Source organism: Macaca nemestrina, chromosome 5 (assembly GCF_043159975.1).
Source record: "Macaca nemestrina isolate mMacNem1 chromosome 5, mMacNem.hap1, whole genome shotgun sequence".
Classification (NCBI taxonomy): domain Eukaryota; kingdom Metazoa; phylum Chordata; class Mammalia; order Primates; family Cercopithecidae; genus Macaca; species Macaca nemestrina.
The window spans coordinates 8,669,455-8,697,020 of NC_092129.1; the positions used below are offsets into that span (position 1 = coordinate 8,669,455).

A 27,566-nucleotide genomic window follows, 5' to 3' on the forward strand; every position below is an offset into this window, starting at 1 on the left:
CCTCCAGTACTGTACAGTGATACCCTCCAGTACTGTACAGTGACACCCTCCAGTACTGTACAGTGACACCCTCCAGCACTGTACAGTGACACCCTCCAGTACTGTACAGTGACACCCTCCAGTACTGTACAGTGATACCCTCCAGTACTGTACAGTGACACCCTCCAGTACTGTACAGTGATACCCTCCAGCACTGTACAGTGACACCCTCCAGTACTGTACAGTGACACCCTCCAGTACTGTACAGTGACACCCTCCAGTACTGTACAGTGATACCCTCCAGCACTGTACAGTGACACCCTCCAGTACTGTACAGTGACACCCTCCAGCACTGTACAGTGATACCCTCCAGCACTGTACAGTGATACCCTCCAGCACTGTACAGTGATACCCTCCAGCACTGTACAGTGATACCCTCCAGTACTGTACAATGATACCCTCCAGTACTGTACAGTGACACCCTCCAGCACTGTACAGTGATACCCTCCAGTACTGTACAGTGATACCCTCCAGTACTGTACAGTGATACCCTCCAGCACTGTACAGTGACACCCTCCAGCACTGTACAGTGATACCCTCCAGTACTGTACAGTGATACCCTCCAGCACTGTACAGTGATACCCTCCAGTACTGTACAGTGACACCCTCCAGCACTGTACAGTGATACCCTCCAGTACTGTACAGTGACACCCTCCAGTACTGTACAGTGACACCCTCCAGCACTGTACAGTGATACCCTCCAGTACTGTACAGTGATACCCTCCAGTACTGTACAGTGATACCCTCCAGCACTGTACAGTGATACCCTCCAGTACTGTACAGTGATACCCTCCAGTACTGTACAGTGATACCCTAGGCCCTCACGTTCACTCACCACTCTCACTGACTCACTCAGAGCCACTTCCAGTCCTGTAAGCCCTGTGGCATATGCCCTATATAGGTGTACCATTTTTTATCTTTTATACTACATTTTTACTGTACCTTTTCTATGTTCAGATACACAAATACTTACCATTGTGTTACAATTGCCTACATATTCAGGATGATCACTTGCTGTAGAGGTTTGTTTCCTGGGGACAATAGGCTACACCATAGGGCCTAGGTGTGTAGTGGGGTCGTCCCGTCCAGGTGTGTGTAAGTGCACTACCTGCACAGTGACAAAATCATCTAACAACACATTTCTCAGAGTGTATCCCAGTCATTAAGCATCGCGTGACTACAGCAGGAGGAAGGGCTCCACTCCTGGTAAGTCTTCCATGACAGGAAGCCCACTCTCCCAGCCCCGTTTCTTCCTCTTCTCTCCCCCTTACTCACTGCTTTCCAGGGGAGGTGAGCTAATTCACCTGATTGATAAATCTGGCACAGCTTCCCCCTTTCCCACCTGAGAGCACCTGTGTGCAGAAAAGAGTTTTCTCTGCTCCTCCGGACCACACATCTCATTGGGCAGACCCTCCTGAGGGAGCCTGGCCCTGGCTCAGCAACCCTGCACTGCCTGCCCCCTGAGTAACTGTGGAGGGTCCTGCACTCGGTCACTGGGTCCCACAACCTCTCGGGTTATTGTTTACTTTTGTCTCCTCCAGTTGGAATGCAGGCTCCAGGAGAACGCACCTTTATATCTGTGTCATTCCCTGGGGTCTCCTTCTGCCCAGCACCGTGCCTCATACATTGAGTGTTTCTCGTTGAGTGACTGAATTTGCAATTTATTCAGAATCCTGGTGGATGCTATTTATGAAGCTCCCAGAGACCCACGCATTGAAGATAAAACATAGCAAGATTCATCTAACAATGATTGAAAGGGTGTCATTTGGCAGACTCTGGCTGCATGATGAAATAAAGGTAGGATAACAGTTGCTAGGACTACAGGAGGAGGAGGGCTAAATGAGGCGGGGCAGGCAGGGCCCGTCTATGAAGGAGTCAGGGGCTGCACTGATGGATGAGTAGGATTGGACATGAAGTGGGAGCTAATTGCATTTAGGCCCATTCTCCTACTCGCTCCCCACAGGTAGTATCATTTATATGTCAGCACACTAATAAAAGTCATCAGCATGACGTCCTCAATTCTCCCTGGTGCTTCTGAGGGAATGCGATACAAAATTTAAAAAAAAATGGATTTTGCTTTGTAAAATGCTACATAAATCAGAATCTAGTGTTTTGCTTTATTTATCTCTGCAAAACAACAATTAAAGAACCGTTCATATCATCTAGCATAGCAAGACAGATTTGATTATAGTGGATCACTTTACAGTCCTTTGGTTCTCAAATTTACTTTATGGGCTCTGTACTATTGCATGTTGCTAAGGGAATCTCAGCTTTATCTTTACTAGATGAAATACTATTGGGACCTTAGATCTTCAAAATGATTTTGAATCTAAAACATTAACAAGGCCACAAAGTTTAGTATCAATTCTCATTTCATTTGCATCTGAACATTTTAATGTTTTCTGCCTACACAGGACCAGATATAGACACACAAACACAAACATATAAATGTATGAAGATATGAGTATTTAATCAATGAAAGGAATTCAAATCTCACAAAAAATGAAGTTTTATAACAACAATAAACTTATATTTAAAGTTTTTCAGCAGCCTTTTAAGTGTAAGTTTAAAATTCCATTGCCAGCTTCAGAAGTGTAAGATTCACACAGCTTCCAGAGGTGTAAATAACTCCATCCCAGCTGGTTAATCACCAATAGAATATGCCACTACACACCTAATTAGCTTATTGTTAATCACTGTAAGGATGCCGTAGTGGCTACCTGTGCTAATAATTTTTCATAATTTGGATTGTCAAAGAAATCATGTTTAGATTAAAAATCCTGGAAAGGATCTACACAGGAAAGTAAACAAAATCTTTTTCTAAAGACCACGGGAAGATCTAAGTGATTTTTGAAAACTACTGTCTTTATCGCTATTGAAATCATTAAGTGTAATGAACCATGTTAATGTAACGTTGAATTTGAGATGCTAACAGGACAAATGGAAATGATGGGAAGTTTTATATTTTCAATTCTGAGCTCTCTTTCCTTTAATATGGCATACTTTTATTTTATGGAATAATATATAGAGTGAAAGGTTTGCACAGGATGAAAAACTTTGAGCTATTTTAGACTTTATTCTAACTCTGCCACTCATTATTTATGGTCACATGAAATCTCAATGCGTGACCTGTTTTATTAATGAATTAGCCTCAATAAGGTGTAAAGAATTAAGTCAATGGCTTAGATTTTGCCGGTTATCTGGATTTTGTTGTTGTTGTCACATGGATCCAGTATATTAGTCATACACATTTTAGTCTGTTTCATAGAATTTACTGAAGGAACCAGCATTATATTCGGAGTAATTTTGCCCAGTACCTAAAGAAAAATAATCAAAGCCTATTGGATCTGGAAAGGATCTTAGAAAGCAAATTGTCATCTCCCTTTTGTAGCAACCGATAAAGAAACAGAAACCAGCTCAGGTAATGTCCTTAGCTTAAGCCTAAACAACTCATGGCTGAAAGAGCTAAAGCTCATTGAAGTTTCACCACAGGAGGCCAGGAGTGCTAAGCTTCAATCACAGGAGATGCCAACATTTATCCTCAGGACATGACATGTATGGGTGTTCTGTTTAGTAGATTAGAAGCTCCTTTCACATTACCCAATTCAAACATTCCTCAGGTCCCAGGTCAGAACCTAAGAGCCTTCACAAAGTGAAAGGAACACAAGGTCCTCTTACCATGTGAGGTGCTGAGCCGCTATCTCAGATGGCGAGGATAAAGTTCCTGGTGACCTAGGCTCTTGTAGAAAGCTTTTCATTGGGCGTGATTAAATTGCTTTGGCCAAATTTTCTTAAAACTTGACACAAACGATCATTTGTCTAATGATTACTCTGTGGGCTTCTCAAATTGGAGAAAGGAAGGGATCTCCTCCTGAGAGGATTTGATATAGATGACCCTCTGTTCACTCTAGGAGTTTAGAGAATCTGGAAAACACATGCTGGTCACAAGAAGATCCCACATGGACTTGGACGTGTGCCTCGTGTGTAAATTCATTGTCAATTAGCTGTGATTTTACTGGGGAAATTCTGTTGTTAGGTTGGCTTTTATTTCAGAAGACATTATGGCTAGAAAATACGTGCTGAGAAAGCGTCTCACAGAAGTCCCTATGACGATCCGTCTTTGAGGGGCTGAGCAATACTCCCTTGTGTCTTAGTGTGTTTGTGAGAGAGAGTGAGTATGAGTGTGCGTTTGTGTTAGGGGGGACGATGGAAAAACTTGGACTCTAAATGGATAAAATAACATTGAGGGCAGCTCAAGGAACAGCTTAAAATTTAGCAAAGTCCCTTTACTTTCTCTAATGTGCTTCTGGAGTTTGTAAATCCAGTACAACAACAGTAAGAATATTCTAAGTAGTGCCCAGGTGGGTCAGATAATTGACATTTAGGAAGTCTTGAGAGAGGGGATTTAAAATGAAACCAAGTACGCAGTGGAAGTCTCAGCTGAGGTCAGACTGTGAGGATGCCGCTCTTCTATGCCCTGGGACCAAAATGCCCAGTGCCCAGTGAGACGGCCGCTCTGTTCTAGCTGGGCGGACTGGGAAGTACTCGCAGGAAAATCCAGTTCCATTTAGAGCCCTGAGATCCTACCTCTGACCAAAATGGGGCAAGAGGGACCTGGTTAATTGTTATGCCTGAAACAACTAAAAAACAGGAAAAAGAGATAAAATAGTTTTTCAAGCCACTGGATATCAGACAATGGAAGCAGTCACCCCTAAGAAGCAGGACACAAATGAAGGAAGGGTGTCACTGCCCAGCTCACTGCCTGGAGAAAGTCTGCAGTCAGTGGAGCAAAAAGGGGATCCCAGCAGAGTCCAGTGGTCTCCCAAGCTGAGGAGACAGAGTAGGGTGTCTCACTTTCAAAAGGGAGCACAAAATAAAGACATTTCATACATACAAAGGAATTAGTAACCAGCCAATCTGCAGTTCAAGAAATCCGAAAGGAAGTTATTTAAGCAGAAGGAGAATGGTACCAGACGAAAGTCTGGAGCTACACAAAGGAATGAAGAGCATCAGAAATGGCAACTATATGGGCAAATAGAAAAATTTTTCTTATTGTTTAAGTCTCTAAAAGATAATTGATTGTTGAAAGCAAAAATGATAATGTATTGTAGGGTCTATAATATATAGAAGTAAAAGCTATGATATAGCACAAAGGTTAAGAGGGAAAATGGAAAAATGTTACATGTTATTATACTATATATAAAATGGTATAATCTCTTTTGACGTTCTAGTGTGGTAAGTTAAAAATATGTACTGCAAACTTTAAGACAATCACTAAAATTACACAACAAAAATTTGAAACAAATACATGAAATACAAGGCAATCATAAAAAATACTTAACCCAACAGAAGATTTTAACAAAGGAAAAACATGGAACCAGGACACATGGGACAAATAAAAATACAAAATAACACATTTATAAAACAACCACATCATAATCATAATAGAAGCAACTAATCAAAAGGCAGACATCGCCAGATTGTATAAAAGAGAAGCCAAAATTATAAGCTGCCTCCAAGAAACATACTTTAAATATACAGGCACATATAGGTTAAATTAAAAAATGAAAAAGATAAAACAGTGCTAACATTATTGAAAAGAAAGCTGGAATGACTAAATTAACGTCAACAGAGTAGTTTTCAGAGTACAGAAATTTACCAGGAATAAAAAAGTCATTTTATATTGATAAGGGGGTCAATTTATCAAGAGGACATAATAATTCTAAAGAGTTATGCACCTAATAACAGAGCTCCAAAATATATGAAGAAAAACTAATAGAACTGCAAAAAGAATCAGAAAGTCTATAACTATAGTCAGATATTTCAATGCCATTCTCTCAATAACTGATACAACAACTATACAAAAAAAGTCAGTAAACATATAGAAAAATTGGACATTAGCTATCAATTGATCTAAATGATAATGTCAATTTGACATTTATAGAACACTATAACCCACAATGTCATACATGCATATTCTTTAAAGTACACCCAGAATATTTACCAAAATAGACCATATTTGTGTTCATAAGACTCAATAAGTGTAAAAGAATTTTGGATACCCCATTTACCCTGATGCGATTATTACACATTGTACGCCCATATCAAAATATCTCATGTAACCCATATATATATATATATACACACACACCCATATATATATATGAGGTTTTTTTTATACATGGGTTTTTATATATAATGTAAAACCATATATAGTTGTATATGTTATATTATATATATATAACTATGTTATATATACATATATAATTTCAGAGATTTCATTGCATAGTTTTCTAATATTTGAACATATAGACTAGGTACCCATAAAAATTAAAAATAAAGATATACAAATACATTTATAAACAAATAAATTTAATATAATTCAAGTTACACAAGGTAAGCTATCTGACCATATGAAATTGAATAAGCATTAGTAACAGGAAAATCCCTAAATATCTGGAAAATAAACAAAACCCATGTGTCAAAGAACAAATAAAAGGAAAAAATTTTAAGTATTTTAACTGAGTGAAGAGTAAACATATCAAAATTTGTGGGCCACCACTAAAGTAATAATTAGAAGGAAACACCACTAAAGTCCCTATTAGAAAAGAAGAAGAAAGGTCTGAAGTCAATGATCTCAGGTTCAACCTTAAGAAATGAGTAAAAGAATAGCAGATGCAAACCAAAGTAATCAGAACAAAGAAAATAATAAATATCTGAGTGGAAATTAGTAAAATATAAAACAGAAGAATAATAAGGAAAAATCAATGAAACCTAAAACTCTTTCTTTAAGAAGATAAATACTATTGATAAACCTCTGGCAAAAATGATCACAAAAAAGAGAAAAGACACAAATTACCACTTATGGGAATTAGACTGGTGATACCACTACAGATTCCACATTAAAAGTATAATAACAGAAGTTATTAAGAACTTTATGACAATAAATACACCTTACATGAAATGGACAAATTTCTTGAAACAAACAAGCTATTCAAGCATAGTCAGAAAGAAATAGATGAACTGAATATCCCTATATACTCATTTAATTTTCAAATAAAGCTGGCATTGTTCCTCTTAATTTGAAGTAAGAAGACTGAAATAAAGATAAGGTAAGTAATTTGAGCAAGACCTTGTAGTTAGTAAATGACAGGATCAGATTTTGCCTCTACGTTTTCATCTCTATACTGCTGCTCTGAAGGAATGAATGAAAAAATAAGTATTTTCATTAGAAAACAGTTTAAATCCCATACATAGACTAAATTTGCAGACATATGTGTATACATGTGTGTATATATATATACACATCCTAGAATTTTGTATACATTTGATATGGTTAGGCTTTGTGTCCCCAACCCAAATCTCATCTTGAATTGTAATCCTCACAGTCCCCATAATCTCCACATGTCAAAGGAGAGACCAGGTGGGGGTAATTGAATCATGGGAGCGGTTTCCCCCATGCTGTTCTCCTGATAGTGAGTGCGTTCTCACGGTTTTATAAGGAGCTCTTCCCCCTTCCCTTGGCACTTCTCCTTCCTGCCGCCTTGTGAAGAAGGTGTCTTGCTTCCCCTTCATCTTCCACTAGGATTGTAAGTTTCCTGAGGCCACCCCAGGCATGTTAAACTGTGAGTTAAACTCTTTCCTTTATAAATTACCCAGTCTCAGGTGGTTTTTTATAACAGTATGAAAACAAACTAATACAATATTATAGCTAATATACTTTATATATTTATATATGTTCATATACATATTTGAAATGTATATTTACTATAGCTAATATTCTTTATATATAATAATATATATGTTCAAATATTAGAAAACTATGCAATGAAAGCTCTGAAATTTTAAAATCTTTTCATGAGTTAGTTTGGAAAAGTAAAGACTAACTGTGGCTTAAATTATTGGAAGAGAATATTTTTGTAAATTCTAATTCAAGATCAATGAACTCTGAAAGAGATTGATATGGTCATTATCCTTTTAAGCACGAGTTAATGATCCAGTTGGAATGACTAGCCAACTGTTAAGCAAGTCCAAGTGTAAAGAGCATACATAGTGCAATCATGTGGACCTAATTTGAATCTCTGTTCTGCTCTTTTTAGCTGGGGGAGATTACTTAATCATTCTAAGCTTCGGTCATGTCATCTGTAAGAATGGGGGTGCAATGCTATCTTAAATAATTATTGAGAGGATTAAGGCTAATGTATTTAAAATCCCTAACCCAGTGGCAGGCAGAGAGAAGAAGGGCCATAAATGACAGATATTATTATCATTATTACTATTGTTGGTGTTGGACTTCATTTCCTTGTAAGCTCATCCTACTTCCAGTTGTTGATAAGCCAAAAAATTCCTGGGGAGAAGATGGGAACAGTTTAAGAATAATTAAAACTGAAAATGAAAAGAGAGAGAATAATTAAAAACAAAACAATATTTGGCAAGAAGTGGATATAGAAAAAAGGGAAGTTTGAGTTGGAAATGTTTCCTTTCTCCTTTTATCTCCTGCTGTCTATACTTTCCCAGATTTTTCCTTTTTTTCTTTTTCTGATTTGATTCTGGTATTGCAAACGGACTCAATTTCCTCTTCCCTTCCTCACAGATATTTGTAAAGCAAGGGTTTAACATTCAAATGCTTACAGGAATTATGTAAGTAAAGTGAATTATTGAAGCAAGCTTTATGGTATTCTTTCCCCACACACATGGTTCATTTGCATATTAATCAGCAAGAGATAATTACTCCATTTCCAAATGAAAATTTGCTCTCTTTCATTTTTTCTGATAACACGTACTTATCCAGGCAATCTGGGGCCATAGAAGTATTCATCTACTTTAAGAGAAACAATAATGCAAAAAAGATAATAAACATCGATTGGCATTAGACTGCCATGTTGGAGTTAGCAGCAACTGGTGAGAATGAAGAAAACTGGGCAAGACATGCCATCTAGAAGGGGTAGGTGTTACTTGACTACAGACATTCATTGACATATAAGAATATGGGTCCAGTGTTACCAGAAATTGCAGTATTCCAAAGAAGCCAGAAATTTGGACAGGAAAATTCTCAGTATTTGAAAGTCTCAAAAAATAATTGCACAGGTTTGTCAAACACATCTGAGGACAGCATCCAGCCTTTAGGACTCTGGGTTATGGTCCTGCTACGGTGGAGTCAAAGTTCTTTGAGGTCTGGCAGTCACTAATGGGTAGACCTATCTCAGAAATAGAGTTTGATGACAAGAATACACTTTCACACACAAAAAGTAGCCATTTATAATCTCTTGATTATCTACAGTAATGTTTTCCTCTATTCAGTTATCAGTAAACAGAACTTCCACCAACTACTTAACCAAACTGCTTTGCAAAATGTGAAGACATTTCTTTCATCAACTAACTGATTAACTGATTCATTCATTTATTCGATGACTACTTTTTGGTTGTATATTATGATCAAGGCACTGTGGGCAATGCCAAGATAATTAAGATATAGTTGCTCTTTTCTTAATCATTTCTGTTCTTCTTTTTTTTAACCTGAAAAAGATAGTTTTGAAATTACTCTGTTGTTTGGTTCAAATGATTTTTCTTCACCTTCTATTTGTATATATGGCAGTAGAGGGCATTTTGAAGGTCAAGTGGAAGGAAGGCTTTAAAGATAAACAGATGAGTCTTACTGACAGTCAATCAAGAAACGGTGCTATAGGAAACTTTCTCTAGCAATGAACAAATGCTGTGATGGTCAGCAAATCGGAACTGATTCCTGAACGACCACAGTTACACGCAACACACAGGCACCAGTATTACTTTGTTGTCAACTAGAGAGGCCTAGAGTATGTTCTATAGATCAACCTAAGTAATACTTTAATGAAAAGTTCTTACGATTCTTACTTTCAAATAAAAGTGTAGAATATTCTGTCATTCTGAAAAATTTGCCTTTACTCAGTTAGAGCAGACTGAGTAAAAAATGTTCTCAATACTTTTAATATTATAGCCGGGGTGATTTCATTTCATTTACAACTTGCTGCAGTGAAGAAAGCAGGTTCCCTAACTCTTTAAACACATTATTTTATGCATAATAGGGTAATTATATTAAATGGGTACACTATCAGTGGACTTCTTGGATGAGTGAATTTTCTGGGGCTAAACAAATGCCACATGTATATAGTAATGTTCTGTCTTGGCACATTAGGCTGGAATTTAATTACCTTGTATAAAAATCACAGCAAAATCTTATCAGCATAACTTTTTTATATTTTATTGTGTGAGTAAGTGAATGCTGTCTTCAGCTTAAGCCCCAAAACCCACAAACAAGATCATATAATGAAATCGAATTCTCCCAAGAACCACATACAGTGAAGACAATTCCCTAAAGTAGTAATTATACCATATAAATGAGAAAGAATATCATGTTCTTAGAAAAGCTGCTATTTCCAGTGTACAAGATAGAGACTGAGTCATATCAGAAGTTACCCACAGAGACCTGTGGTTTTCTCTTTCTCTGTTCTCTTTGATTTGGCCTGAAGGCTTTCAAACCTATTCTGCTTTCTGTTTACCGGCTGTCACTCCCACTTCATTATAAAGAACTCTTAGCTCACCCTGGTTCTTATGCGATGTTCTCTGGAGCTAGGACTGGGAGATACATAAATATGAAAGTTGTGTGTACAGTGGAGAGAGCAGGTTTATTGGATCCTAGAGCACTGATCCCCTGTGGCCGGTAGCACCACTCAAAATCTCTTTGGAGAATTGTGGTGTCTGCTATTCCCCTCATGGAGACCCATTTCCTCCTTGTTCAGATTTCATTAACTCTTTGGACAGTGCATCAAATAGGTTATTGAACAGTCTACAACCCACCCGTTTCAAAGTCTTCAGCTTACACTGCAGCGTCCAAAGGACTCAGCTGTGTGGTTGTGCCAAGGTCCTTGGGAGCCCATGCACACCTGTAACCCATCCCCAAGGCCTTGCATGTGCCACCATCTCTGCAGACAGGGCTCTTCCGGCCTTCCCGGGGCAGACTCTTGTCTCTCCTTCAAAATGATGACCATCAACTTCTCAGGAGGTTTTTGCTGGCAGCTTTTTGAGGCTGGGCTAAGAGCTCCCTCAGTATTCCAGGAGCCCCTACTACTCAGGCCAGACTTAGCTCATAGGTAATTTCACATTTTCCTGGCTCTGTCCTCCCTAAACCATAAACTCCCCAAGGGTAGAGACTGCATCATTCATTGTTGTGCTTTCCTTTTCTAACACAGAGCCTGCTGCATAGGAGTGTTGAATATCAACCCTCCGATAAATAAATGCTGTGTACTGCGATATGAAATGACGATCATGTGAATTACCATTTGCTGAGTTCCTACGGGGCCATGTGTGTCACACCCAGTCCTCATAGCACCCTGCGATGTACCCATTTTACACACGAAGCGACTTAAGATGCATGCCCAAGGACACACACTGAGAGAATGCCAGAGTTAGAGTTTAAATCCAGATCAGTTTCTCTGCAAAGACTCCGAACATGATGCTAGAAGGATGCCACCACACTCTCTTTTGTTTGGAGCGACAGGGACGCCTTTGGAGCACACAGGGACCCACTGGTATGGGGAGTGTGATGGGAGTACAGTGAGGGTTCCCAGGCTCAGAAGCCCGGGAAGTGACCTCCACCAATGCCCTCAGAGGGGGACTTCTGGCAAGTCTGTCCAGCACGAAAACAGAGAAAACACAGCAAGAAGTTTTTGACCCTCCAAGTACCTTGCACCACAACCTGTGGGAGGGTACTATCTCAGGGACTAGGCACTGCCCACTGACCAATGAAGCCTGATTGCATTTAGAGACTGTCTTCCAGGTCTGCAAGAGGGAGGAAAAGTGAATCTGGCCTGGATGGCCTAGACTAAAATGACTCAGTTCACTGCTACCTTGGATGTGTAAACCAGGACAAGGATCTTAATGATCAGACTAATCTACAGAGAATCCTGCTGATGGCTCACTCTTTTGTAATCCATTGAAACGAATCCAACCATAGGATGTTACAAGTACATCCAGTTGGAGGTTTCTGGTACAATTACAAGCTGTAAAATTATTACCATTGTAGGCATTTGTGTTTGTAATTATGTTTCATAATTAATGTTCAAAAGTAATATGTTAGGTTCTCACCTCCATTTGCAGCTTTCTAAATGAAAGATTTCACACTAAAGACTGCAAAATACCAGGGCAGGCCATGAATCACCAGGATTAATGATACTTCACTCGGAAATTTTGAAAGGCTGAGGCTAAAGTAAAACTCACAAGAAAATGAGTCACGTATAGTGGATTAGACCTTGCCTGGGAAGAGCAGACTTCATGTAATAAATACAATTTTTATAATTAAAATGTTTTACTATGTAGAATGCTAATCCCCTTTAAGAAAGGAACGCTGTGTGTCACTAAAATGTTAAGGAAATATATAGAAGGCCAAGCAGTCTTGTTCCTGAATTTTTGTGTGTGTGTTTAATCCAATTTAAATTGGTTGAGAGTCTGAAGAGTTAGGTGGGCAGTGACTATCCAATCTTGTATTGAGCTTCTACTATGAGCAGGGCTCTGGCACACACCTGTCTAATGCAGGTTGTGATTAAGGTACCTAAAACTCACAGGCCAATAAACAGCTTGCACATAACAGGTGCTGAAAAATGTCTGCTGAATTAGCAAAGGTAGGTTAAACAAATTGTACCATTCTATACACTCAGTGAGGACCAGAGCTAGGATTTGCATCCTGAGACGTAATAGTTCTAATGAGAGGAATGAAGATGCCCTGACTGCTTCCTACCAATAAGAATGGGGCCTCCAACAATCTCCTGATATCCTCTTATTTATGTTTATTTCTATCCATAATTATTTGGGTATTTCTAGTCATAATGTTTTTGGACTGATTGCACAAGTAATTTAAAATGTCATTTTTTTTCATATTCTTTCTGCCAATATGAATGTCTGTCCAGTAGGGAATAGTGCGAATTCTTTCCTATTCAGATGTGAGAAACAGCAGACTGGTGCCGTGGCTGCTGGCCGTGCCCTGCAGCAGGAATGCAAAGTGCAGTTGGCAGCCAGGTCAATGGAAATTCCCACATCTAGGGCTTTGTCCACTAAGGAAAGAGTGATCGATCACTCAATAAGAGGGATTGTAATAACTGGCTAAACATTTTCGAAGAAAAGGGTTAGATTCCCTAATTGACTTCACATGTCAGAATCAATTCTAAATGACATTTGGTATCATATAACGTATAGGATGGAAATACAAACAATAAAACCATTTTTAATGTAATCTTGGGGTAAGAGGGACCTTTCTAAGCATGCTTCTAGAGCAGAAATAATAAAGTCAAAGTGGTCAGATTGGACTATGAAATTTTATTGCATATAAAAATATACCCACAATATGAGAGAAAACATTTCATATGCTTAACGAAGAATGAATCCTTATAAAGAAAAGAACACCATGCTAGAGGGAAGAATGGACAAAGACCGCTACATTCATCAACATGACATACTGAGTAGTTTATAAGCAACTTCTCTCTGAAAATTTTTGTTAAAGACGCAAAAACATTGCAGAGCAAAATAACAAATACCTGCTCACATTCATCCTTTACAAAGTAAGAGCCAGAAAGGAAGGGGAAGCAGGAAAGGCATGCCAGGTGATGGAGACCAGGGGCCTCCTGAAGGCATTCTCACTCCTGGAGATTCTGAGTTGCACGTGGCATGAGGACTGGAGATACGTCCTCAGATCCACACCAAGTACGAAGTGGGAGTTAAGATTCCTGCTTAAAGCGAGGACTCCTAGAGGACAGCACCCTTAGGGAAAAGGTGGGTTAGAAAATCGTTCACCTGGGAAAGAGGTCACAATAATGTTAGTAACAACATTGACAGCCGGCATTTATTATGACGTACTACCAGTGGAACAGAGTTCCATGTGCTCCATATATTAACCCATTTTATCTTCACGATTCTTTATGGTAGGTACTATTATTATACCAGTCTAACGCCTGAGAAAACTAAAGCCAGAGAGGCATGTAACTTGTTTAAGGACATACTGTTATGAAACATACAATTCAGTCAGTCTGGCTCTGAGAAAGGAGGGGGTGTATCTCCCGGCAAGGAATTAGCATCCAGACTACAAAAATAACTCCTCCAAGTCAATAAAACAAAGATAAACAACTCAAGAGAAATTGGGCATAATATTCAGGCAATTCACTGAAGAGAAGACATATAGTGTCAAGCTAATATAGGAAAAGATGTCCAATGTTACAAATACAGATTAAAAGTCTGACAATGTCAAGTATTGGCCAGCAAGAGGAACATGGGGACTCCCATTCCTGGCTGATTAGAATGGAAACTGAGGCTGGGCATGGTGGTTCACGCATGTAATCCCAGCACTTTGGGAGGCTGAGGCAGGTGGATCACGAGGTCAGGAGATCGAGGCCATCCTGGCTAACAAGGTGAAACCCTGTCTCTACTAAAAACAAGAAAAATTAGCTGGGTGTAGTGGCGGGCACCTGTAGTCCCAGTTACTTGGGAGACTGAGGCAGGAGAATGGTGTGAACCCGGGAGGCAGAGCTTGCAGTGAGCCGAGATCACACCACTGCACTCCAGCCTGGGCAACAGAGCAAGATTCCATCTCAAAACAAAAAAATAATAAATAATAATAATAAATAAAATAAAAAAAGGAATGGAAACTGAAATTAGCACTTTGAAGAATAATCTAGTGAGTTTATCTGAAGGTCTCTCCTCTTTCCCACTGCCTTGCTTTCAAGACCTGTGTCAAATCGTCACCTCTTTTATGAAGTCTGTTGTGGACCCTTGGGCCCACCTTGACCCTGAATTTTTCCAGTTTCCAGCATTATTCTGCTACTCATTAGAAGACATAATTCGCTGCTGTCTGTCACTAGTTTTCATCTGTTACTTAAGGGCCACGGTGATGTGGTTTTGTAATTTTTCATTCCTAGAATCTAAGAAGGAGCTAAATAAGTATTGCTGGTTTGACTATAAAAGGACTAATACAAGCAAATAAACCATATTTTGGCTTTCTCACTTTTTCATTAGCATATGTCAGACACATTCCGACAATCCAATTATAGTGAGCACAACATATCTTAGGGCAAACAAATCTTTAGTGTTTTTGCCTTATGTAGACTTGCTCTATATTTTCTTGAAATTAAAATTGAGCATGACATATTTTCTGAAGAAAAGAAAATGGATTACTGTACATTAATGTCAAGTTTTATCTTTATCAAACCAGTTTTAAAAACTATGTTCATTCACTGAACATCCCAAAATGACAAAGGCCTAAGGCTCTAATTGACTTTTGGTAAACATACGACTGAATCATTAAACTGTTTTAGTTTATTGTATAAAATCTAGGCACTAAGCAGTTATTAAGAGAGACAACATAATGTCTCCCTGCAGTTTAATGACCACCCATGACTTATGCTACTATAGGATTCTCCAATCTACACTTTAATCCTGATTACTCAGCATATATTCTTTCTATTTTTCTTAAAAACTCTAGTTTTAAGAGTAATGTGTGCTCTTGGTAGAAAAGAATTTGAAAGACAAAAGAAAGAGTAGAGTACCCGTAATGTTACCAACAAGAGTTGAGACAACTACTGTTAATACTTTGAAATGTGATTAGTCTAGACTTATTTATACAATATTGTACAAGGCCAAAGTCTTGCTGTGTGTATAAATTCCACATGCTATTTTTAAAATTTGGCATGAGTACTTCATTTTGTTAATATATTATTTTAAATTGCTATACAATATTCCATTGAATGGATTCCTCATAATTTAATTAGCCATTCCCCTAGTTTGGTGGAATGTTTTGTTTTTCTCAATTTCTGTTTTCTCTAGCTCTAACCTAGAGTATCTTTGTGTATAATGATTTGGTGGGGGGCCTATTTTGGATCAAAGCACAAATGAATTTTCTACATCTGGTTTGTTTGAAGAACATGAACATACTAAGTTACTTTTATCACCTCCATTATGGGACTTGAAAGTGATGATTTTATTGTATTTTTGTCAGTAATGACCACTTTTAAAACAACAGCTTTAAGATATTATTGACACATAAACATTGTATATATTTATGGTATACAGCTTAATGTCTTGAAATATGTGTACATTGTAAAATGATCACAACAACCAACCTAATAAACGTGTCCATTATCTCACATAATTATCTCTATGTACGTGTGTGGTGTGTGTATGTATGCACACACACGTGAGTGGTGAGAAGATTTAATTTAAGATTTATTCTCTTAGCAAATTACAAGTATACAAATATGAAGTATTATAACTATCATCACCATACTGTACCTTAGATCTCCAGAAATTATTCTTCTTGCATAACTAAAACTTTGTGCCCTTTGACCAACATCACATGACCCAGCAATCAATCCCAATTCTGGGTATATATTCAAAGGAATTGAAATCAGGATTACAAAGAGATAGCTATCCTCCCATGTTCATCGTGGCATTATTCACAATAGCCAGGATATGGAAACAATCTAAACGTTCTTCAACAAATGGATGGATAAAGAATACGTAGTATATACACACAACAGGGTATTATTCAGGCTTAAAAATAAGGAAGTACTGAACACAGTCAGCCCTCCATATCTGTGTGTTTTCCATCTGTGGATTTAATCAACCAAGGATTGAAAATATTCATAAAAAATGGATTTGATGTGTCGGTACTGAATATGAACAGACATTAACATTTCCTAAACAACAGAGTATAACAATATTTACATAGCATTTACATTGTATTAGGTATTATAAGTAATCTTGAGATGGTTTAAAGTATACAGGAGGATGTGTGTAGGTTATGTGCAAATACCATATCATTTTATGTCAGGGACATGAGCATTCATGGCTTTTGGCATCTGAAAGAGGTCCTGGAACAAACCTTCCACCACTGCTGAGGTATGACTGTACTTTTATCTCCATCAGCCATTAAGATACATCTGTCCGATATCCTCAGGATCCTTCCAGATACACACATTCAATATCAAACTTAGGAAGTTTCCTCTTCTGACCTGTTTCTCCTTCTGCATTTGCTGTTGTGACCTAGAGGATCAACCTCTAACCAGCTGTAGAAGTCAGAGCTGTAGAGTCCTTTTTGGCTCAGGTCTTTCTTATCCTTGTGTCCCTGAGAACAATGTTCCACCTCAAATCTTAATCTGTACCCTTCTCTACATTCTCCCTGCCATTGCTTGGTTCTTATCTTGCCAGAGTAGTAGCATTGCATGTGTCTATTCTTGATTGGGCGATTTAAAAAGTGTAGTCAATTTTTTTCATCGCATAAGTAATACATGCTTAGAGAAATGTATTGAACATTGTAATGTAACAAAAACAAAAAAGCAAAAAAAAAAAACCAATAGTTTCATCACACAGTAGCTCCCACCTATTTTCTCCCACACAATTTTGTAAAAATATTGTAATTAAACCATACTCATAGTTTTCTGTTTTGCTTTTTCTTTTACTATAGCCTGTTATTGCTCTCATATTATTAGGAACTCTTTGTAAACTTTTAAATTCACAGTATTTTCTTAATATTCCATTAAGAGATTGCAGCATAGTTTATATAACCATTTCCTTCCTTGTTTGGCATTTTAATAAATACGTTGCACATAAAACTCTTTCAGTAGATTCAGTTGTTTCCTTAGTATAAACTCTCAGAAATGGGATTACCCCATTAAAGTCTATGAACATTTTAAAGCCTATCAATTTTCATTGAGTGTACATAGAATGGTTACATAATAGCTTTCTCTAGAACATAGCTGATCCTATCCCAAACAGCTTCTCTTTCCAAAACAGCTATGTGGCTGTGTTCATACCCAATAAATGAAATTCCTCAACTTGCTGTTCTAAGGCTTGTCCCATGCATATCCATATGTCCAGCTAAATCGCTACTGTCTCCTCAACTTAAGCGTCCTGGCTTTCACGTATGCTGAACCTGCACCTATTGCTGTCTCTACCTTGATTGACCCTTCTCCTCTTTATTCAGTTAAATCTCTGCTCCAATCCCACTCTGTGTCCCTAGTGAAATTCACAATGTTCTTCCTCAATTTAAAAGTAATTGCTCCTGGACTCAGAGAGGAAGGTGGCAGATAGAAGACAGGGCTAACATGCAGCTCCCACTTGGATGGAGAGAAAAGCATGTGGAGACTCATACCATGGAGTTTTGCTCCAAGAACCACCTCAAGAATGTACCAGGAAAACCAAAAGAATTCACAGATCCCTTGAAAGAAATGACACGCCACTGCAAATTCCATGAGATGGGTGCAAAACTGGTGTTCTCTTGAATGTGCCACCACCTGGGTGGAGGCCAACCAACTCAGGACATTACAGCAACTCATGACATCATAATCCTGCTCCAAGGAAGGAGAAAATAACAGCTAATTCCACTGCCTGCAGAATCCTGGATAACCAGAGGTCCTGGGTCTGTCTGTGCGACAACTTCACTGCTAGCATAATCAGCATTTGAGAAAGCACACTAAACATATCTACAAACAAGGATTCTCACAGAGTCTATCTATTTCAATCCCCTGCCACCTCCACCAGAGCAGGTGCTGTGTATTAGTCTGTTCTCATGTTGCTAATAAAGACGTATCTAAGACTGGGTGATTTATAAAGAAAAAGAGGTTTAATGGACTCACAGTTCTACATGGCTGAGGAGGCTTCCTAATCATGGCAGAAGGTGAAGGAGGAGCAAAAGCATGTCTTACACGGCAGCAGGCAAGAGAGTGTGTGTAGGGAAACTGTCCTTTATAAAGCCATCAGATCTCGTGAGACTTATTCACTGTCATGAGAACAGTATGGGAAAAACCCACCCCCATGATTCAATTACCTCCCACCAGCTCCCTCCCATGACATGTGGAGATTATGGGAGCTACAATTCAAGATGAGATTTGGGTAGGGACACAGCCAAACCATATCATGCTGGTATCCATGGCTGGGAGACCTGAAGATTGCAGACATTTCCCAGCACCAGTCCAGACCCTGGTAGCTCCACAGAGTGGCTAGACCCAGAAGAGCAGTAACAGTCAGTGCAATCTGGTTCTCAGGAAGTCCCATCCTTAGGGGAAGCAGGAACACAACACATCAAGGGATCAACTCATGGGACAAAAGAACCTGAAGAGCAGCCTTGAGTTTCAGATTTTTCCACTGAAGTAGTCTACCCATAGAAGAAGAAATCAGAAAAGACATTCTGGTAATATGACAAAACAAGCTCTATAACATCACCAAAAGACCACACTAACTCTTCAGCAATTAATGCAAACCAAGAAGAAATATCTGGATTGTCAAATAAAAATTCAGAAGGTTTATTATTAAGCTACTCAAAGAGATACCAGTGAAAGCTGAAAACCAACTTTAAAAAATTGAAAAAAAAATACAGGATAAGAATGAAAAATCCTCTAGGGAAACAGATATCATAAAGAAAAAAATCACAACTTCTGGAAATAAAAGACACACTTAAAGAAATATGAAATGCACTGGAAATTGTCAACAATAGACTACAACAAGTAGAAAAAACAACTTCAGAGTTAAAAGAGGCTTTCGAATTAACCCAATCAGACAAAAACAAAGAAAAAAAATAAAGTCCTAACTATCATTATTTTTGTTGCATTTGCTTCAAGGTTCTTGGTCATGAAGTCTTTGCTTAAGCCAATGTTTAGAAGGGTTTTTCCGATATTATCTTCTAGAATTTTTATGGTTTCAGGTCTTAGATTTAAGTCTTTGATTTATCTTGAGTTGATTTTTGTATAAGGTGAGAGATGAGGACCCAGTTTCATTTTTCTACATAATGGCTTGCCAATATTCCCAGCACCATTTGTTGAACAGGGTGTCCTTTCCCCAATTTATGTTTTTGTTTGCTTTGTTTAAGATCAGTAGGCTATAAGTATTTGATTTTATTTCTGGGTTCTCTATTCTGTTCCATTGGTCTATGTGCCTTTTTTATACCAGTATCATGCTGTTTTGGTGACTATGGCCTTATAGTATAGTTTGAGGTTAAGTAATGTGATGCTTCAGATTTGTTCTTTTTGCTTAGTCCTGCTTTGGCTATGTAGGCTCTTTTTTGGTTCGATTTGAATTTTAGAATTTTTTTTCTAGTTCTGTAAAGAATGATGGTGGTATTTTGATGAAAATTTCATTGAATTTGTAAATTACTTTTGGCAGTATGGTCATTTTCACAATATTGATTCTATCCATCCATGAGCATGGGATGTGTTTCCATTTGTTTGTGTCATATATGATTTCTTTCAGCAGTGTTTTGTAGTTTTCCTTGTAGAGGTCTTTTATGTCTTTGGTTAGGTACATTCCTAAGTATTTTATTTTATTTTTTTTGCAGCTATTGTGAAAGGGGTTGAGTTCTTGATTTGATTCTCAGCTTTGTCACTGTTGGTGTATAGCAGAGCTACTGACTTGTGTACATTAATTTTGCATCCTGAAACTTTGCTGAATTCATTTACCAGTTCTAGGAGCTTTTTGGATGAGTCTTTAGGGTTTTCTAGGTATACAATTATATCATCAGGAAACAGCAACAGTTTGACTCCCTCTTTACCAATCTGAATGCCCTTGATTTCTTTTTCTTGTCTTATTGCTCTGGCTAGGACTACCAGTACTATGTTGAATAGCAGTGGTGAAAGTGGACATCCTTGTCTTGTTCCAGTTCTCAGGTGGAAGCTTTCAAATTTTCCCCATTCAGTATACTATTGGCCGTGGGATTGTCTTACATGGCTTTTATTATGTTAAGGTCTGTCTGTTTTATGCTGATTTTGCTGAGGGTTTTAATCATAGAGGGATGCTGGATTTTGTCAAAAAGCTTTTTCTGCATCTATTGAGATGATCATGTGATTTTTATTTTTAATTCTGTTTATGTAGTTTATCACAGTTATTGACTTATGTATGTTAAACCATCCCTGCATCCCTGGTATGGAACCTGCTTGATCATGGTGAATGATCTTTTTCATATGCTGTTGGATTCATTTCACTAGTAGTTTGTTGAGGATTTTCATGTCTATGTTCAACAGGGATATTGGTCTGTAGTTTTCTTTTTTTTTAATGTCCTTCCTGGTTTTGGTATTAGGGTGATACTGGCCTCATAGAACAATTGAAATGAGGATTCCCTCTTCTCTGTCTTTTGGAATAGTGTCAATATGATTGATACGAATTCTTCTTTGTATGTCTGATAGAATTTAGCTGTAAATCCATCTGTTTCTGAACTTTTTTTGGTGGCAGTTTTTAAATGACCATTTGAATCTGACTGCTTGTTATTGGCCTGTTCAGAGATTCTATCCCTTCCTTAAGCTTCTGCATAGCAAAATAAATAATCAGCACAGTTAACAGACAAACCACAGAGTGGGAGAAAATCTTCACAATCTATACATCCAACAAAGGATGAATATTCAGAATCTACAAATAACTCAAACAAACCAGAAAGAAAAAAACAAAAAATCCCATCAAAAAGTGGGCTAAGGACATGAATAGACAATTCTCAAAAGAAGATACACAAATGGAAAACAAGCATATGAAAAAATGCTCAAAATCACTAATATTGTGGAAATGCAAATCAAAACCACAATACAATACCATCTCAGTCCTGCAAGAATGGCCATAAGAAAAAAATAATAGATGTTGGCATGGATGTGGTGAAAAGGGAACACATTACACTGTTGGTGGGAATGTAAACTAGTACAACCACTATGATAAACAGTGTGGAGATTCCTTAAAGACTTAAAAGTAGATCTGCCATTTGATCCAGAAGTCCCACTACCAGGTATCTACCCAAAGGAAAAGAAGTTATTATACGAAAAAGATACTTGCACATGCATGTTTACAGCAGCACAATTTGCAATTGCAAAAATATGGAACCAGCCCATCCCATAAATCTAGGGGTGGATAAAGAAAATGTGGTATGTATATACCATGAAATACTACTCAGTCGTAAACAGGAATGAAATAATAGCATTCGCTGCAACCTGGATGGAATCGGAGACTATTATTCTAAGATAAGTAATTCAGGAATGAAAGACCAAGCATGGTATGTTCTCATTCAAATGTGAGAGGTAAGCTATGAGGATGCAAAGGCATAAGTATGATACACTGGACTTTGGAAACTCAGGGGAAATTGTAGGGGTGGTGAGGAATAAAAGACTACACATTGGACAATGTGAACACTGCTCAGGTGACAGGCGCACCAAAATCTCATAAATCACCACTAAAGAACTTATTCATGTAACCAAACACCATCTGTTTCCCAAAAACCTATTAAAATAAAAAAATTTTTAAAACTCCTAGAGAAAGGAGTGGAAAATGATATTCCATGCAAATGGAAACCGAAAGCAAGCAGGAGGAGCTATTCTTATGTCAGACAAAACAGACTTTAAGGCAACAACAGTTAAAAAAGACAGAGGGACATTATATAATGATAAAAGGATCTGTTCAACAGGAAAATATCATAATCCAAGATATATATATACCTAACACTGGAACTCCCAAATTTCTAACAATTATTACTAGACTTAAGAAATGAGATAGATGGCAACAACATAATAGTAGGAGACTTCAATACTCCATTGAATGCACTAGACAGGTCATCAAGACAGATAGTCAACAAAGAAACAGTGGACTTAAAACTATATCTTACAACAAATGGACTTAATGGATATTACAGAACATTCTACCCAACAACTGCAGAATATACACTCTATTCATCAGCACATGGAACATTCTCCAAGACAGACCATATGACACACCACAAAACAAGCCTCAATACATTTAAGAAAATAGAAATTTATATCAAGTATCCTCTCGGATCACAGTGGAATAAAACTGGAAATTAACTCCAAAAGGAATCCTCAAACTCATATAAATACGTGGAAATTAAATAATCTGCTCCTGAATGATCTTTGGGTCAAAAATGAAATCAAGATTGAAATTTAAAAATTCTTTGAACTGAACGATAATAGTGACACAACTTAGGAAAACTACTGAGATACAGCAAAAGTGGTGCTAAGAGGAAAAGTTCATAGCATGAAATACCTACATCACAAAGTCTAAATGAGCACAAATAGACAATTTAACATCACACCTCAAGGAACTAGAGAAATAAACACAAAAACCAAACCCAAACCCAGTGGAAGAAAAGAAATGGCAAAGGTCACAGCAGAACTACATGAAGTTGAAACAAAAAGAAAACAATACAAAAGATAAATGAAACAAAAAACTGGTTCTTTGAAAAGATGAACAAAACTGATAGACAATTCACAAGGTTAACCAAGAAAAGAAGACAGAAGATCCAGCTAAGCTCAATTGGAAACAAAATGGGAGATATTGTAACCAATACCAGAGAAATATAAAAGATTGTTTGAAGCTACTGCAGACACTTTTATCCACACAAATTGGAAAATCTGGAGGAGATGGATACATTCCTGGAAATATACAACCCTCCTAGATTAAATCAAGAAGAAATAGAAACCGTGAACAGACCAATAACAAGTAACAATAGTAACAATATTGAAACACTAACGAAAAAAAAAATTGCCAACCAAAAACAAAAACAAAAAAAGTCCAGGACCAGATGGATTCACAGTTAAATTCTATCAGACATTCAAAAAAGAATTGGTACCAATCTTACTGGACAAAGCTGAGAATCAATTTGAGAACTTAACCCCTTTCACAACAGCTCCAAGATAAATAAAATAAAACACTTAGGAATATATCTCACCAAGTACATGAAAGATCTCTAAAAGAAAACTACAAAACACTGCTGAAAGAAATCATAGGTGACACAAACAAATGGAAACACATCCCATGTTCATGGATGGATAGAATCAATATTGTGAAAATGACCACACTGCCAAAAGTAATTTACAAATTCAACGAAATTCCCATCAAAATACCACCATCATTCTTTACAGAACTAGAAAAAACAATCCTAAAATTCATATGGAACCAAAAAAGAGCCCACATAGCCAAAGCAAGACTAAGCAAAAAGCACAAATCTGGAGGCATCACGTTACCTGAATTCAAACTATATTATAAGGCCATAGTCACGAAAACAGCATGTATATGAGTGTGTGTGTGTGTATGTGTGTGTGTATATATATTTTCTATATTTTTGCCATTGTAAATATGTATATACTTTTTAAATATATAAAATATAAAAATATATATTTTAATATAATATATATATACACCATGGAATACTACTCAGCCATCAAAAGGAATGAAATAACGGCATTTGCAGCAACCTAGATAGAGTTGGAGAGTATTATTCCAAGTGAAGTAACTCAGGAATGGAAAACCAAACATTGTATGTTCTCACTGATAAGTGGGAGCCAAGCTATGAGGACACAAAGGCATGAGAATGATATAATGGACACTGGGGACTCTGGGGGAGGTTTGGGAGGGGGTAAGGGATAAAAGACTACACTTTGGGTACAGTGTACACTGTTCAGGTGATGGGTGCACCCGAATCTCAGAAATCACCACTAAAGAACTTTTCCATGCAACAAACACCACCTGTTCCCCAAAAATTATTGAAATTAAAAAAAAAAGTAATTGCTCCCATTCCTGCTTTCTTTTATGATGACACTTAACTTGTAGCAATTACCACAGTTTCCTGTAGTGTAGTTTATTACAAATACATTTAATGAGATTCTTAAAGGCAGGGCCATATATTGCCAATATTTATATCAGGCAAATATGAAATATCTTCCACATAAGTGATGGAAGGTTGAGAACATCAGATCGCAAATAAGCAAATTATCCTTCTGCATTTAGCTTTGTCTCTGTAGGTTGGGTAGATAAAACAATATTTCCCTGTTGCTACTCCATAGGATGTTTCTTAAATGGAGAATATTAATGTAAAAACATGCTTGGAAATTCTAAGCAAAAGAGCAAACAAACAAATGCCCCAAACAAGAGTATTATTGTATTTCTCCAATTCTGCCATATTTATCTGCTTCTGAACCTTACTTAATCCTGATAGAAAAGCATCATGGTAGCACCTAATTATCATTTTTTCTTAATATACGGCAAGAAAGACATGAGATCTCAACTGCCCCTACTGAAAAGCCAGAGGAATGAACATTTTCATGTTTATTTTTAAGAGACTAGGTAAAACAATGGCGAACTGACTGAAGAGTATTAGGCATACATTTATGACCTGGGCCTAATGACATGAGATCTGTATGCAGTGTAATTAAAAACTTATGCTAGTAATTATTACACTGAAAATGTGTGTGTGTGCATGTGTGTGTGTTTCACATAATTGTGATGAGAACTAGTACTGGGAAAACCTTGAACCTTCTTAAGAGTATGAATTAGCTGAACAAAGAAGCTAATATATCGACCATTTATTAAATGCCACCATTAAACCACGTATCTTTCTAAAACTCGCAGGCCTTTCTTCTTTCTAAATATAAATTTTTGCAGTTTAGTATTCATTTCTGTTAGTTTCTAGGTTTCATTTTTTTTTCTGGATTGAATATTATTTACCAACTTTAGGCCCTAAAAACTCTGAGGGAGAATTTTTAATACCTGTGAATTTATTTTATTTAAGTAAACTTCCAAATTATTACTAAATAGAAAGCACATTAAACCTTCATTAGTCTATCTTTAGTATCCTTCGCTGCATACATTATTTATTCTGATAGGAGAATAAGTCAAAAAGTGATTTTAGCTCGAAGTAAAGCTAAAAAAATCAGATACATTATAAAATTATACCAACATTTCAAGTGTCTAAGAGATAAAAGTTCATCAAATAATTTAAACGTAATTTTAATGTATTAGCACCAATCAAAAGGGGGCTTCACAACATTGCCTGGGCAAGGATTTTTGAGATAAGATCTCCAAAATACAGACGACAAAAGCAAAAGTAGACAAATTCGATTACATTGAACTGAAAAGCTTCCGCACAGCCAAGGAAATACTCAACAAAGTGAAGAGACAACCTACAGAATGAGAGAAAATATGCACAAACGATGCATCTGACAAGGAGTTAATATCCAGAATATAAAGGAACTCAACACAGTGCAAGAAAGTAAATAATCCAATAAAGAAATGGGCAAAAGACCTGAATAGACTTCTTCAGAGAAGAAGACATACAAATGGCCAACAGGTATATGAAAAAATGCCCAACATGTCTAATAATCAGGGAAATGCAAGTCAAAACCACAATGAGATGTCACCTCACCCCAGGTGGAATGGAGTGGCAAGCTTAACAGAAGAGTAAAGGCATCTTGGACTGGCAAAGGGGGGTTGAATTAGCTTTAAAGCCTTAATTCTGAAATAAACATATTCATCCTAAGAAAGCAGGTGATTATAAAGACAGATTATTATCCAAACAATGAGAAAAAAGGACCTATATAACAAATATATGTTTTGCACTTATTTACAATTGCTTTTAATTAAATAATTAACTAGGAGACTGGTGAACAGGGATTCAGCAAACCTATACAATTCTATGCAATTTATGGATTTCAGAACTCATCTACCTTTATCCAGGAAAGGTGTTTCATCCAATTCTTCTAAGGATGAGTCACCCTTAAAAATGTTAAAAATCAATGTTCTAGAGGAAATTGCTTAGTTGAACAAAGCATTTCATTATTTGGTGAGTTTAAATTTTTATTATTTTTCTTTTCTTACTAAATAATATAGTCTGTATTTAATTTGTCATACTCTATTATAATCACTATTTTCCTTCAACTCTGGAGAATGTCATTTCCACTTCTCTTTGTCTAGAGTTTCTACAGTTTTTTTTTAGAAGGGCAAGAATAAACTGCTGAATAAAATAAGTCTAACAACACAGTTATGTGAAGAAAAAGTTGATACCCTGCACATATCCCCTTCACCCATCCCCCTACAACTGGGAGTGTATTTGTTCATACAGTTTAATCCTCACATCATGTAGAATTATGTCTACAATGTGTGTGTGTGAGAGAGACAGACAGACAGAGAGAGACAGAGACAGAGACAGAGAGAGATGTATTTCTTTTTCTAAAATGAAACTGGTATTCTAAACAAAAGTACATGTTACCCTACACATTGTGTTTTTTGTTTTTAAACAGTGTCTTAAGGACACACAGTTTGACTCTAAGTCAGTAAATGCAAATTTAATCTGTTCTTTTAAGTATCTGTAAAATATAATATTTTCTTATACAAATTTAGTATAATTTCTTCAGCCATATTCTAAGTAATGAACATTCATGCTGTTTATAGTTTTGGGGCTATTTAAACTATGCTGTTATAAATATCTTTTTCTTTTTTTTTTTTTTTTTAATTGAGATGGAGTCTAGCTCTGTCACCCAGGCTGGAGTGCAGTGGTGCAATCTTGATTCACTGCAACCTCCGGCTCCCGGGTTCAAGTGATTCTCCTGCCTCAGCCTCCCAAGTAGCAGGGATTACAGGCGCCTGCCATCATGGCTAATTTTTGTATTTTTAGTAGAGATGAGGTTTCTCTAGGGTGGCCAGGCTGGTCTTGAACTCTTGACCTTAGATGATCTGCCTGCCTCGACCTCCCAAAGTGC

At 37.2% G+C, this 27,566-nt stretch overlaps 1 protein-coding gene across 2 annotated transcripts in view; it reads right to left on the reverse strand.

Annotated features, from left to right (window-relative positions):
* Positions 1 to 27,566, reverse strand: part of LOC105487513 (parkin coregulated) — a 578,623-nt gene that overhangs the window by 302,343 nt on the left and 248,714 nt on the right. The window lies entirely within an intron of this gene.